The following is a 15,991-nucleotide window of genomic DNA, read 5'->3' on the forward strand; positions in this document are numbered from 1 at the left end:
CACCTATTGGTAGACGGGTAAAATAAAGAAAAAGCAGATGTTGAATATCCCTTTGAGCATGGTGAAGTTATTAATTACACTTTGGATGGTGTATAAATACACCCAGTAACCACAAAGATACAGGTATCCTTCCTAACTCAGTTGCCGGAGAGGAAGGAAACCGCTCAGGGATTTCACCATGAGGACAATGGTGACTTTAAAACAGTTAGAGTTTAAAGGCTGTGCTAGGAGAAAACTGAGGATGGATAAACAACATCGTAGTTACTCCACAAATACTAACCTAAATGACAGAGTGAAAAGAAGTCCTATACAGAATATAAATATCCTGTTGGAAATAAGGCACTGAAGTAAAACTGAAAAAATAATTGTAAAAAAAAAAGAACTTTAAGTCCTGAATAGAAAGCGTTATGTTTGTGGCGAATCCAACACATTAATAAGTACCACTCTTCATATTTTAAATCATTGTGGTGGCTGCATCATGTTATGGCCATCAGCAAGAACTAAGGAGTTTTTTAGGCCTAAGCACAGGCAAAATCCTAGAGGAAAACCTGGTTCAGTCTGCTTTCCAACCGACACTGGGAGACAAATTCACCTTTCAGCAGGACAATAACCTAAAACGCAAGGCCAAATATACACTGGAGTTTCATACCAAGACGACATTGAATGTTCCTGAGTGGCCTAGTTTTGACTTAAATTGTCTTGAAAATCTATGGCAAGATTTGAAAATGTCTGTTTAGCAATGATCAACAATCAATTTGGCAGAGCTTGAAGAATTTTAAAAGAATAATGAGCAAATATTGTACAATCCAGGTGTGCAAAGCTCTTACAGACTTACCCAGAAAGACTCACAGCTGTAATCGCTGCCAAAGGTGATTCTAACATGTATTGACTTAGGGGTGTGAATACTTATGTCAATTAGATATTTCTGTATTTCATTTTTAATAGATTTGCAAAAAAATGTAACATCATATTTTCACTTTGTCAATATTGGTGATTGCGTGTAGATGGGTGAGTTAAAAATGTGTTTTAACCATTTTGAATTCAGGCTGTAACACAACAAAATGTGGAATAAATCAAGAGGTATGAATACTTTCTGAAAGCACTGTACATTTCCAGTGTATATAGTGCCTGTGCATGTGTGTGTGTGCCTGTACGTGTGCATGTCTCTGTGCCAGTGCATGTGTGTGTGCCTGTACGTGTGCATGTCTCTGTGCCAGTGCACGTGTGTGTGTGCCTGTACGTGTGCATGTCTCTGTGCCAGTGCACGTGTGTGTGTGCCTGTGCGTGTGCACGTCTCTGTGTGCACGTGTATAACATAGGCAGCCAGCTGCTCACCCACACGCCTGACTCTACCTCACCGTAATCACAGAGCAGCAGCATGGAAATGACAGGCTTGATGATGGGACAGTGCAGTATTTCAGGTCATGTTTACCCCCTCTCTTCCCATTGTCATTTCAACCAGCGCCTTGATCATCTCCACTCACACACGGATGTTTGAGAATTTGTTTTGTGACATCAGGGATGGAGGTGTCCTGTTGTTATGGTGTATTACCTATTTATGCCTGCGCCCCAAATGGTACCATATTCCCTATATAGTGCACTACTTTTGACCAGAGCCGATGTAGTGCACTATATAGGGAAGTGGGTGCTACTTGGGATGCAAACTATGTGTAATCTCTGTTCTTCCTTCTCTCCTGACCAGGATAAAGAGGATGACATGACTTTATGTGTTAATGTCAGCTCTTGCTTACGCACCAGTTTATCTGCAAAGCAACTCTGATCGCAGTGTAATATCTAATACAACACTAGGCTAGAACATGTGTGAGTTTGTTCAAGGTCTGGCCTGTTCTCAAAGATAAGGGTGACACATTGCAATAAAGCATAATGAGATTCAAGTCTATTTTTCCATCTAAATATTGAAAACTAGTCTTCAGTAGTAATCTCTGTTTAGGTCTGATGCTACCTGCTGTTGGCCACAGATAAACCAAATGAGATGCAGATCCAGGGTGTTCTAAGGCTAACAGCTAACTGCGCTCTGAAGATTAGAACAATTCATTCACTCCTGCTCCATTCCAATATGGCCTGGTCAAAAGTAGTGCACTAAATAGGGAATACAGTGCCATTTAGGACACAGTCTGTGTTGATAATCTGGGGTCCCTGGGGGAAGAGGAGGAGGAGGGTCTAGACCCGGCAGCAGCACCCGTCTCACCGCTATTGTCTTCGGGGGCCTTCCCAAATGGTACCCTATTCCCTATATAGACTTTTGACCATAGCCCTATAGGTTGGTTAAAAGTAGTGCATTATATATGGAGAAGAGTGCCATTTGAGACAGCCCTGGTCCTTTTGTATCACATTCACATCCTTCAATGTCTTTGAAACCCCCCCCCCCCTCTCTCTTTCTCTCCCTCTCTCTCTCTCTCTCTCTCTCTCTCTCTCTCTCTGGGGCTCTGTGGGGTCTGTTTGTGTTTGTGAACAGAGCCCCAGGACCAGCTTGCTTAGGGGACTCTTCCACAGGTTCATCTCTTTGTAGGCGATGGCTCTTCTCAGGTAGTTGTAGAATTTAACGTCTCTTTTCTGGATTTAGATTATTAGCGGGTATCGGCCTAATTCTGCTCTGCATGCATTATGTGGTATTTTACGTTGTACACGGAGGATATACTGTATATTTTCAGAATTCTGCATGCAGTCTTCATTTGGTGTTTGTCTCATTTTGTGAATTCTTGGTTGGTGAGTGGACCCCAGACCTCACAACCATAAAGGGCAATGGGATCTAAGACTGATTCAAGTATTTTTTTGCCAGATCCTAATTGATATGTTGAATTTGATGTTCCTTTTGATGGCATAGAAGGCCCTTCTTGCCTTGCCTCTCAGATTGTTTACAGCTTTGTGGAAGTTACCTCTGGCGCTGATGTTTAGGCCGAGGTATGTATATATTTTTTGTGTGCTCTAGGTTAACGGTGTCTAGATGGAATTCGTATTAGTGGTCCTGGCAACTGGACCTTTTTTGGAACACCCTTATTTTTGCATTCTTGAGATTTATTGTCAGGGCCCACTCTTTCTCTCTCTCAGAGGTCTATCTCTTTCTCTCTCTCAGAGGTAAATCAATTGTTTCAGTAAACCATCTTAAACACTGTAGGCTACAGTGTAAAGGTGTTGCCGTGAATTTGATAGTAATTTACAGGACGCTAATTGGCAAGTAAATTTCTGTATTTCATATTGCAGTATGCCTAATGTAATCTAAATACAGTATCAATCAAATTCAATTAAATGTATTTATAAAGCCCTTACATCAGCTGATGTCACAAAGTGCTGTACAGAAACCCAGCGTAAACCCCCAAACAGCAGGCAATGCAGGTGTAGAAGCACGGTGGCTAGGAAAAACTCCCTGGAAAGGCTGGAACCTAGGAAGAAACCTAGAGAGGAACCAGGCTATGAGGGGTGGCCAGTCCTCTTCTGGCTGTGCCGGGTGGAGATTACAACTGAACATGGCCATGTTAAAATGTTCATAGATGACCAGCAGGGTCAGATAATAATAATCACAGTAGTTGTAGAGGGTGCGACAGGTCAGAACCTCAGGAGTAAATGTCAGTTGGCTTTTCATAGCCGATCATTCAGAGTATCTCTACCGCACCTGCTGTCTCTAGAGAGTTGAAGACAGCAGGTCTGAGACAGGTAGCACGTCCGGTGAACAGGTCAGGGTTCCATAGCCGCAGGCAGAACATTTGAAACTGGAGCTGCAGCATGACCAGGTGGACTGGGGACAGCAAGGAGTCATCAGGCCAGGATGTCCTGAGGCATGGTCCGAGAGAGAGAGAGAGAGAGAGAGAGAGAAAGAGAGAGAGAGAGAGAGAGAGAGAGAGAGAGAGAGAGAGAGAGAGAGAGAGAGAGAGAGATTGATTGCAGGGAGGAAGGATAACACAGAACCCCCACCCCCCCTAACTAAGAGAGAGAGAGAGAGAGACTGCAGGGAAGAGGGATAACACAGAACCCCCCCCCCCCCTGCCCCCCTAACTAAGAGAGAGAGATTGCAGGGAGGAAGGATAACACAGAACATCTGTCTATTCTCTCTGGAATGCTGGAAATGCAGGAGAATATAAAAGGAATGAGAATGGAATGGGAATATTGAGTCAAGGACAGAGGTATTGCTGCAATGTTCTACAAAAGAGTGTTATCTCATTGTGGTATTTTATTCATTGTCCTTGGGTGGTGTAAATATTGTGACTGTTGCGTAAGAGTACCATTTGAAATGTAATGTCTGACATTCAGCCTGCGCCCCAAATGGCACCCTATTCCGAATATAGTGCACTAATTTTAACCAGGGCCCTATGGATGCAGCCCCCAATGTGCCTATTGTCTTGTTTGGGAAGGTGATCTTAGGGGTTTTACACAAATTTGAAGTTAAGTGAAGAGCAGTCTCTCAGACTTGGCTGAGCACAACAGCATGATTTGTTGCTGGCAGGCAGCAGGCCTTCAACCATACAGCCACATGTTGCAGCTGGCTTCTCTCTCTCTCTCTCTCTCTCTCTCTCTCTCTCTCTCTCTCTCTCTCTCTCTCTCTCTCTCTCTCTCTCTCTCTCTCTCTCTCTCTCTCTCTCTCTCTCTCTCTCTCTCTCTCTCTCTCTCTCTCTCTCTCTCTCTCTCTCTCTCTGTCCTCCCTCTTTCCGTCTCTGTTCTATAGGAACCACAATCTCTTGACATTCCTCTTCTGTCCTGACAGTCCGTCTGATTCATTCCACTGAATAGAGACAATATAGAGGAAAGGCAGGAGGGATGACAGCGCACTTTGTTTTTGTCATACCAGAGAGATGTGTGCAATGCTCTTGGCAGATTAAAATATGTTGTGCAGCCTTGTGTCCCAGTATACTGGGAGGTTTATTACTGAATGAGCCCTCATTTCATCTGGTGTCCTGGGGACCCTAAAGTGGTCTGCATGATGCCCATCTGAAACAGTTTAGAACAGTTTGTGCATATATTATGACAACATTTTGTAAAATTTTTGTTAGTCTTGGTCTTCTGCAAGGTTTTCTGGGCTGTTCGTACACACACCATTTTTTCTCAAGGCAAGCTGAAGTCTGTAGCCGAAGTCTACGCCCCTTTGTCAGTGAATGGTCAACAGGAGAGATTCTTCAATGTTTGTTGTCATTCAGCTAGAGACTAATAGTTTTCATGCAAGTTTTGTCACTTCCCGAAATACTGCACCAAACATCTTAGTTAGATGTCAAATTGTGCAACTAAGATCTCGGTAAAAACATCAGAAGGAAAAACATCAGAAGGAAAATCATCAAAAGGAATGACAGATGTCTTGAGTGATAGAATAATTCTGAGATTATTTTCTGGCTACAGTGTCTCAAAATGGACAAACAGTACCATATCTGATATTTTCTAGTTTTTCAAGTGAAGGTCTTTTTATTAAGGAAGTATGTGAGAACACTCATTCGGAAGTCGGCTAGGCACCAGCCTATGATTGCGTCATGACCCCTGACAATCACAACTTTGTCCAATGGGCTCTCTGTTAGAGGGAGGGAATTCTATATACTATGCATCAGCAGAAGATGAAGAGGTGTGTCATAAAGGAAAATAAAATAGAAATACCCAGTAGAAACATTGTAATCAACTATAGAGAAACAGCAGTATCCTGTTTCTGGCCCTGGCATGCTTGCATCTCTAGCTGTTGGTTGTCTTGGCAGACTCTTCTAGTCCCTCCGGCCATGTCTTCACATAGCTGTCATAGCAGCCTGCGGGTTGGGGAAACAGCTCTATATTGCTCACCGCTCACCAGCCGAGCAATATCCCATCAACCCTGCCTCCTGTCAATCTACCACCTGAATCACACATAGAGACATGCACGAGCGCTCACCCACACGCATGCACGCAAACATGTACGTACACATATACACACACACATACACACTGTTGTTGTAAGATTTTAGTTCACGGCTAGATACTAGGTACTGTGTCATTACATTAGCCAGTTAGGATTGAGACAATTAAGTAAGCTCTGCACAGCACAGCTCAACTCAACTGCTTTTCAGACCAGGTGCTCTCTTTTCCCTAATTTAGTCGTTCCTCCTCTCGCTCTCGCTCTCGCTCTCGCTCTCTCTCTCTCTCTCTCGCTCTCTCTCTCTCTCTCTCTCTTTCTCTCTCTCTCTCTCGCTCTCGCTCGCTCTCTCTTTCTCCATGGACACAAACAAGTCTGTTCTCCAGCGGGGCAGCAAGGCCTGCCTATCGAAACATTGAGCTGTGTTTGACTAGAGCTGTTCCCAGCCCTAACCCTAACCCCTGGTCACACAGAACCTGGAACAGACAGACCCTGTCTGTGTCCCAAATGGCACTCTATTCCATATGTAGTTTACTGCTTTTGACCAGGGCCTCTGCACTATATTGGGGTTAGGGTGCCATTTGGGAGGCAGGCAGGACCTCTTAACCTCAGCAGCTGAGCCAGATCAGACCAGAGGAAGACAAAGGCAGCCTTTCACTAAAACAGACATTTTTTCAACATGTTCCTCCAACTGTTGCCCCAATGTTGTTCATAAGAGCTGGCAAAGGGAATAATTAGTCCTCTCCTCTCCTCTCCTCTCCTCTCCTCTCCTCTCCTCTCCTCTCCTCTCCTCTCCTCTCCTCTCCTCTCCTCTCCTCTCCTCTCCTCTCCTCTCCTCTCCTCTCCTCTCCTCTCCTCTCCTCTCCTCTCCTCTCCTCTCCTCTCCTCTCCTCTCCTCTCCTCTCCTCTCCTCTCCTCTCTCTACACTGAAAAAAATATAAATGTAAAGTGTTGTTCCCATGTTTCATGAGCTGAAATAAAAGATCCCAGAAATGTTCCATAAGCTTATATCTCTCAAATGTTGTGGACAGATTTTTTTACATCCCTGTAAGTGAGTAATTCTCCTTTGCCAAGATAATCCATCCACCTGACAGGTGTGGCATATCAAGAAACTGATTGAACAACATTATCATTAAACAGGTTTACCTTGTGCTGGGGGCAATAAAAGGCCACAAATTCGCAGTTTTGTCACACAGCACAATGCTACAGATGTCCCAAGTTTTGAGGAATTGTGCAATTGGCATGCTGACTGCAGGAATGTCCACCAGAGCTGTTGCCAAATAATGTAATGTTAATTTCTCCACCGTAATCCTCCTCCAACCTTGTTTTGTTTTGGCAGTATGTCCCACTGGCCTCACAACCGCGTTGTTTGGACGAGCGGTTTGCTGATGTCAACGTTGTGAACAGAGTGCTCCATGGTGGTTCAGAGGTTATGGTATGGGCAGACATAAGCTATGGACAACGAACACAATTGCATTTTATCGATGGCAATTTTAATGCACAGAGATACCGTGACGAGATCCTGAGGCCCATTGTGGTGCCATTCATCCATCGCCATCACCTCATATTTCAGCATGATAATGCCACATGTCACAAGGATCTGTACACAATTCCTGGAAGCTGAAAGTGTCCCAGTTTTTCCATGGCCTGCATACTCACCAGACATATCACCCATTGAGCATGTTTGGGATGCTCTGGATCGACGTGCCCGACAGTATTTTCCAGTTCCGGCCAATATCCAGCAACTTCGCACAGCCATTGAAGAGGAGTGGGACAACATTTCACAGGCCACAATCAACAGCCTGATCAACTCTATGCGAAGGAGATGTGTCGCGCTGCATGAGGGATATGGTGGTCACACCAGATACTGACTGGTTTTCTGATCTACGCCCCTACTTTTTTTAACGATATCTGTGACCAACAGATGCATATCTGTATTCCCAGTCATGTGTAATCAGTCCATAGATCAGGGCATAATGAATTTATTTCAATTGACTGATTTCCTTATATGAACTGTAACTCAGTAAAGTCTTTGAAATTGCTGCATTTTGCGTTTATATTTTTGTTTAGTATAGTTCTGGGAGAGTATCTCCATTTATTCAGGACCAAGCTACTGAACTGGTTGGAGTTTTCCTGCTTTGTGTCTAGTTCCAAAGTCGTGTCATTTTGCACACAGAGGTCAGAGATCATAACAGACCGTATAAGACACTGTAGTAAAGATGATTTTTATCTGCTCGTTCAGACAACAACAAAACCAGATAGGACCACCAAGGACACTAAGGAATGTCATTCAACCTAGCAGCATGCAACAGAACCAAACGGGTTTTCTCTCTAGTTACACTGTAGACTTCTGACTCTTTCCAGATTCTGTCGCCATTGAACACTACTGTATGTGAAACACCACAGGAAAATCGCTATATTAACTGTTTTACCTAAAGAAAACATCTAAACCTCTTTCCTTACAACTATGGCACATTTCATTTAGATATGACAATACTGTACAAGCATAACAGTACTATTTCTTGTGTGTATGACTGTTCTCTGATGTTTGGATGTACTGGTATGTTAGGGCGGGGTTGGTTGATCATAAACCTCTTAAACTAGATTGCCTAGAGTGCCGTGACAACGGCAGGACATAGAACAACTTTCCAAGGAGATGGCAGAAGCAATTGTTGACAGAGAAAGATATCCATGACTGTATAGCAGAGTATTTTATGGATGAGAGTAAGACAGAGGAGGTCAGAGTGCAGCAGGGGCTGCTTTGTGATTATGGCTTCAAGAGAGAGGAGGAAAGAGGATGGGAGGAAGATGGGTTAGGAAGATCAGGGAGAGGGGGTGAGGAGAGGGTATAGATGAATGCAGCTGCTCTCTCTCTCTCTCTCTCTCTCTCGCTCTCTCTCTCTCTCTCTCTCTGGAGTGGAGTGGATTTCAGGGTGATTTACAGAGAGTGAGCTCCTTTGGCATTCTTCATTAGCTACTTTAGCCAATCAGGTGGCCCCAAATGAATGTAAATAACACACACTCAGCCAATCAGCAGACAACAGCTGTAGTGCACCCCCTCACGTGCGTGTATGTGTTTACTCTTCATATCACCCTCTGATGAGCTCTATATGACAGGCTTGTAGTTAGTTCTAAGAGTGACTCTATCTCCTACTGAGTGCAGACAGAGTTCTATATGACAGGCTTGTAGTTAGTTCTAAGAGTGACTCTATCTCCTACTGAGTGCAGACAGAGTTCTATATGACAGGCTTGTAGTTAGTTCTAAGAGTGACTCTATCTCCTACTGAGTGCAGACAGAGTTCTATATGACAGGCTTGTAGTTAGTTCTAAGAGTGACTCTATCTCCTACTGAGTGCAGACAGAGTTCTATATGACAGGCTTCTAGTTAGTTCTAAGAGTGACTCTATCTCCTACTGAGTGCAGACAGAGTTCTATATGACAGGCTTCTAGTTAGTTCTAAGAGTGACTCTATCTCCTACTGAGTGCAGACAGAGCTCTGTTCCCCCTGGACTTCTCTGGATCAGAGGTCAGGTTAGTTCAGACTCCTTCCTTTACTAGTCTAATGTTGTGCAGAGCTGCCATCAATGACTCCTGTCTGTCATTCAGTAATGGACAGCACATGGCTGAACTAAAGTAGATTAGTTATGACTAACTTCACATTTTAACTGTATTATTTTGGACAAACAAGGCACTATCACTATGGCAAATACTTCACATACCTTATTATGTCTCTGTTTGACACGTTTCCCTATAACATAGCAGCAGATCATTGACCCTGAGAAGATCCTTTGGAACTCCTTATCTCTGCTATCTGTGTCTTTATATTGTAACCAGCTACAGCAGGATATCAAGGCACGTTGCCACTCCTCCTCAGTAGGAATCCACTCTGCTGTGCCTGACTGCCATGCTGTTGCATCCAAATAGGATGATACACACACACACACACACACACACACACACACACACACACACACACACACACACACACACACACACACACACACACACACACACACACACACACACACACACACACACACACACACACACACACACACACACACACACACACACACACACACACACACACACACACACACACACACACACACACACATTCTGAGTCCAGTGACAATAGAGTCATTAGCTCACTCTGTCTTCACAGCCAAACTTGTTGTGTTAGCTGGAACCACATATTACCTTGTTCTCTTACTGTGCCAAATACTACTCCTCTCCCTCACTTCATCTCTATCTCCCCCCTCCCTCTCTCTCCTACCTCTCTCTCCTCCCCGTTTCACCTCCCACACAAATGCACACACTCACTCTCACACTCCTTGCCCTTACTTACACATATTCTGAATGGCTTAGTCAGAGCGCTAGCAACATGCATAGAGGTATCCAGCGTTAACCTCCAGTAAGCCCTGAGGGAGGACAGATAGGTATAGTTGAGGAATAATTGAGGAAGAGTTGAACTGCAGAGGAAGACCTGCTTGAGTGGCTTCACTTCTGACACTTCTGACAGGAGACTCTTCTACTCTCTCTTTTTTCACTCTCTCTTCTACTGTTCTGTTCTCTTCTGACAGACTCTCTTAGTCCCTCTCTCCCTCACTCTCTATCCTGCTCTCTCTTTTGTCTTAAGAGAACTGTGGCTTCACTATAGGACTCTGTCTCTCTCCAGTGTTTTGTTGCTGTGGTCTCAGTTTGTCTGTTTAGACAACAAACAGGACTCTTCTCCACCTAACAGGTAAGACTCTACTTGTGTCTCAAATGGCACCCTATTCCCTATATAGTGCATAACTTTAGATCAAAGCCCTATCCATATCGGTCCGGGTCAAAAGTAGTGCACTATAAAGGGAATAGGGTTCCATTTTCTGTCGGTTAGTTTTTTGTTTTCATTGCCCTATTAGACACTTTCCATCTCTGACATGTCAGTTCTGGTGTCCTCACCGTGGGTAAGTGTGAGCTGTAGAGGTTAAAACTGCTGTTACAACTCTCTGCCTTAATCAAGTTGTATTACTTTGTACTTTGTTTGTCTATGTTCACATCCAACTCTATATCTATGTTCACTTCCAACTCTATATCTATATTCACATCCAACTCTATATCTATGTTCACAACCAACTCTACATCTATATTCACATCCAACTCTATATCTATGTTCACATCCAACTCTATATCTATATTCACATCCAACTCTATATCTATGTTCACTTCCAACTCTATATCTATGTTCACAACCAACTCTACATCTATATTCACATCCAACTCTATATCTATGTTCACATCCAACTCTATATCTATATTCACATCCAACTCTATATCTATGTTCACATCCAACTCTATATCTATATTCACATCCAACTCGATATCTATGTTCACATCCAACTCGATATCTATGTTCACATCCAACTCTATATCTATATTCACATCCGACTCTATATCTATGTTCACATCCAACTCTATATCTATATTCACATCCAACTCGATATCTATGTTCACATCCAACTCTATATTCACATCCAACTCTATAGCTATGTTCACATCCAACTCTATATCTATATTCACATCCAACTCTATATCTATATTCACATCCAACTCTATATCTGTTCACATCCAACTCTATATCTATATTCACATCCAACTCTATATCTATATTCACATCCAACTCTACATCTATATTCACATCCAACTCTATATCTATGTTCACATCCAACTCTATATCTATATTCACATCCAACTCTATATCTATATTCACATCCAACTCTATATCTATATTCACATCCAACTCTATATCTATATTCGCATTCAACTCTATATCTATATTCACATCCAACTCTATATCTATATTCACATCCAACTCTATATCTATATTCACATCCAACTCTATATCTATATTCGCATTCAACTCTATATCTATGTTCGCATCCAACTCTACATCTATATTCACATCCAACTCTATATCTATATTCACATCCAACTCTATATCTATATTCGCATTCAACTCTATATCTATGTTCACATCCAACTCTACATCTATATTCACATCCAACTCTATATCTATATTCACATCCAACTCTATATCTATATTCACATCCAACTCTATATCTATGTTCACATCCAACTCTATATCTATATTCACATCCAACTCTATATCTATGTTCACATCCAACTCTACATCTATATTCACATCCAACTCTATATCTATATTCACATCCAACTCTATATCTATATTCACATCCAACTCTATATCTATATTCACATTCAACTCTATATCTATATTCACATCCAACTCTATATCTATGTTCACATCCAACTCTATATCTATATTCGCATTCAACTCTATATCTATGTTCACATCCAACTCTACATCTATATTCACATCCAACTCTATATCTATATTCACATCCAACTCTATATCTATATTCACATCCAACTCTATATCTATGTTCACATTAAACTCTATATCTATATTCACATCCAACTCTATATCTATGTTCACATCCAACTCTACATCTATATTCACATCCAACTCTATATCTATGTTCACATCCAACTCTATATCTATATTCACATCCAACTCTATATCTATATTCACATCCAACTCTATATCTATGTTCACATCCAACTCTATATCTATATTCACATCCAACTCTATATCTATATTCACATCCAACTCTATATCTATGTTCACATTCAACTCTATATCTATATTCACATCCAACTCTATATCTATATTCACATCCAACTCTATATCTATGTTCACATCCAACTCTATATCTATATTCACATCCAACTCTTTGATTGTGTTTGTAGATCAATTTTATAGAAGACAAAAAAATATCTAAAACATTTGTATGTTTCTTAAATTGAAGAAAATAGTTCAGATAAAATTTAACAAGAGATTGAATTCCTCAGTTGTGGGATCTGTTTCACAGAATAAAAACATGTGGAGACTAGGGTTGAATATTTTATTGAGAATCAACCAATTTTCCATCCCGAGAAAATTGAAAGAAATTACTGGGCTTCCCGGTATTCTCGAAGTGCTATTTAAAAGTGTGAAATACAATCCCCCCAAAAATCAGACATGATTATACCGCTGGAAATGTCTAAATATACACATGCACTAATGATTTCTTGTGGTATTATTTGCAATTTAATCAACTCAAAGTTCTCTCAAAGTCTCCACACTATTTTGTTGATGTAGCCTAGTTTTAATGAAGGCCTATGAAGCACTATTGGTCGACTGGTCAAATATTATGAGGTTATTACAGTGTTGTTATAATTAGGCAACATAAATGTTAGCCTACATTTGACTGAAAGATGCATCATGGTACTTTTCTCTCCCCTTGCACCTGGCTATCGGAGGAATTTGGGAAAGTTGTGGCTGTTTTTACTTTATGATATCCGCCTATTGTGCTAATCAAACAGATAAACGTAGCGGAGATTCAGCACCATGGATAGCGCCGTGGTTGATTATTGCCCGTGAATCTAAACCGCTGTGCATCATGTGCTATTCTAAGGTAGGCTATATTTTACATTAAAGCTAACATTTTCTTCCTGCATTCGTTATCATTCATTAGCCCAAAAAAAGCTATGACATTTCTAGCAAATTCTAGTCAATGATCATCTCTCAAGGTCTTGTTTTAAAATGTTTGTCACAGCATAACATACATGAATCGCAAGCCTTCTGGCTACACCAACTTGGACTATAAAATGAAATTAAATAAAGAGGTCAAAATCCAGAGATTATTATTTTCCGTTATCTGGAACTGAACACCCTCCTCTGCAACTGGATCCTGGACTTCCTGACGGGCCGCCCCAGGTGGTGAGGGTAGGCAACAACACATCTTCCTGGCCATGCACAACTCCCAAAGTCATCATTAATACGTTTGTTGAAGACACAACGGTGGTAGGCCTGATCACCGACGACGTTGAGACAGCGTATAAGGAGGAGGTCAGTGACCTGGTAGTGTGGTGCCAGAACAACAACCTCTTCCTCAATGTCAGCAAAACGAAGGAGCTGATCCTGGGTTACAGAAAACAGGAGGGCTGAGCACACCCCATCCACATTGACTGGGCTGAGGAGCTGGTTGGGAGCTTCAAGATCCTCTGTGTCCACATCACTAAGGAATTAACATGGTCCACACACACCAACAAAGTCATGAAGAAGGCACAACAATTCCTCTTCCCCCAAGATGTGGCTTGGGCCCTCAGATCCTCAAAAAGATAACAAACAGCGCACATAGAACAGATCTACAGATCTACAGCATTTGTGTATTTGAGCAGTTGTTATAAGAGCTAGAGTCAGAGCCATGGTCCAAGATGCAGCAGCTGCTTGGCTCTCAGGGCAGCAGGGTATGTGTGTGTGTGTGTGTGTGTGTGTGTCAACAGAGCAGCAGGCTATACTGTAGCTACATGGGCACCAGCTCTCTGATTCTCCATAGCTGTTTCATGGATAGCTGTGTGTCAGCTTAGGAGTCACCCATCACACCATACACACTTACAAAAAGGTGCTATCTAGAACCTAAAAGGGTTATTTTACTGTTCCAATAGGAGAACCCTTTGAAGAACCCTTTTTTGTTCCAGGGTAGAACCCTTTGTTTCCCGGTAACACCCTATTAGGTTCCATGTAGAACTCTTTCCACAGAAACCAAAAAGGTTTCTACCTTGAACCAAACAGGGTTCTCATATGGGACAGCCGAAGAACCCATTTTTGCAACCCTTTTTTCTAAGTGTGTACAGATCAACCATACTAATAAATAATCATCCATTTGTCACGCCCTGACCATAGAGAGCCCTCAGTGTTCTCTATGGTAGATTGGGTCAGGGCGTGACTAGGGTTTTTTCTAGTTTTCATTTTCTATGTTGGTGTGAGTATGGTTCCCATTTGGAGGCAGCTGATGATCGTTGCCTCTAATTGGGGATCATACTTAGTGTGGTCCTTTTCCCACCTGCGTTGTGGGATAGTGTTTGTGTTTAGTGCTATGTGCACTACGAACTTTGGCGGGAGTCGCCAAGGAGTATAGGAGGACAGCGACGACACCGGGGTCCGCGGCCATAGAAACCCCAACATTTCGGTCGAGGCAAGGAGAGAGCCAGAGACCGTTGGGGAGTCGATGGAGCAGTGTGAGGAGGGAGATGGGAGAGAGATGATGGTTAGGTGTATTCTGCAGCGCATTCGCCCTGAAGAGCGCCTTCCCCAGCCCGGTATGTCCTGTGCCGGCTTTCCCACACTCGCCCTGAAGAGCGTGTCATCAGTCCGGTGAAACCTCTGCCGGCTCCATGCACCAGGCCTCCAGTGCTCCTCCCCAGCCCGGTACATCCTGTGCCGGCTCCCCGCAATCGCCCTGAAGAGCGTGTCATCAGTCCGGTGAAACCTGTGCCGGCTCCACGCACCAGGCCTCCAGTGTGCCTTCCCAGCCCGGTACATCCTGTGCCGCTCACAGTCCAGACCTTCCAGCGACGGTTCACAGTCCAGACCTTCCAGCGACGGTTCACAGTCCAGAGCTTCCAGCGACGGTTCACAGTCCAGAGCTTCCAGCGACGGTTCACAGTCCAGAGCTTCCAGCGACGGTTCACAGTCCAGAGCTTCCAGCGACGGTTCACAGTCCAGAGCTTCCAGCGACGGTTCACAGTCCAGACCTTCCAGCGACGGTTCACAGTCCAGAGCTTCCAGCGACGGTTCACAGTCCAGAGCTTCCAGCGACGGTTCACAGTCCAGAGCTTCCAGCGACGGTACACAGTCCAGAGCTTCCAGCGATGGTTCACAGTCCGGTGCCATGGCCGCCGCCTTCCTCTGCTCCGGTGCCCAGTCCAGGCACAGCGTCCAGTCCCGCTCCATAGCCGGAGTCTTCCTCTGCTCCGGTGCCCATCCCAGGCACGACGTCCAGTCCCGCTCCATGGCCGGAGCCTTCCTCTGCGCCGGTGCACAGTCCAGGCACGGCACGGCGTCCAGTCTCGCTCCATGGTCGGAGCCTTCCTCTGCTCCGGTGCCCAGTCCAGGCATGGCATTCAGCCCGGCTTCATGGCCGGATCCACGGTCTGAACGGGTGCTACATCCCGCACCGGAGCCACCACTGACGCTAGTTGCCCACCATAACGCACCCCATCTAGGTTCAGGATTCGCACCTTTGGGGGGGACTCCGAGGGCTCTCTGACCATAGAGAGCCCTCG

General features: G+C 43.6%; 1 protein-coding gene across 1 annotated transcript in view; it reads left to right on the forward strand.

The window, feature by feature from the left end:
- Positions 1-10,217: 10,217 nt before the first annotated feature.
- The window catches only part of LOC109909087 (stAR-related lipid transfer protein 13), a 140,189-nt gene continuing 134,415 nt past the window's right edge, over positions 10,218-15,991 (forward strand). The window contains exon 1 of the mRNA XM_031795814.1: positions 10,218-10,562. The gene's annotated coding sequence lies outside the window, so the exon portion shown is untranslated. The remainder of the gene's footprint in view (positions 10,563-15,991) is intronic.

The sequence above is a fragment of the Oncorhynchus kisutch genome, linkage group LG18 (genome assembly GCF_002021735.2).
Source record: "Oncorhynchus kisutch isolate 150728-3 linkage group LG18, Okis_V2, whole genome shotgun sequence".
Lineage (NCBI taxonomy): Eukaryota > Metazoa > Chordata > Actinopteri > Salmoniformes > Salmonidae > Oncorhynchus > Oncorhynchus kisutch.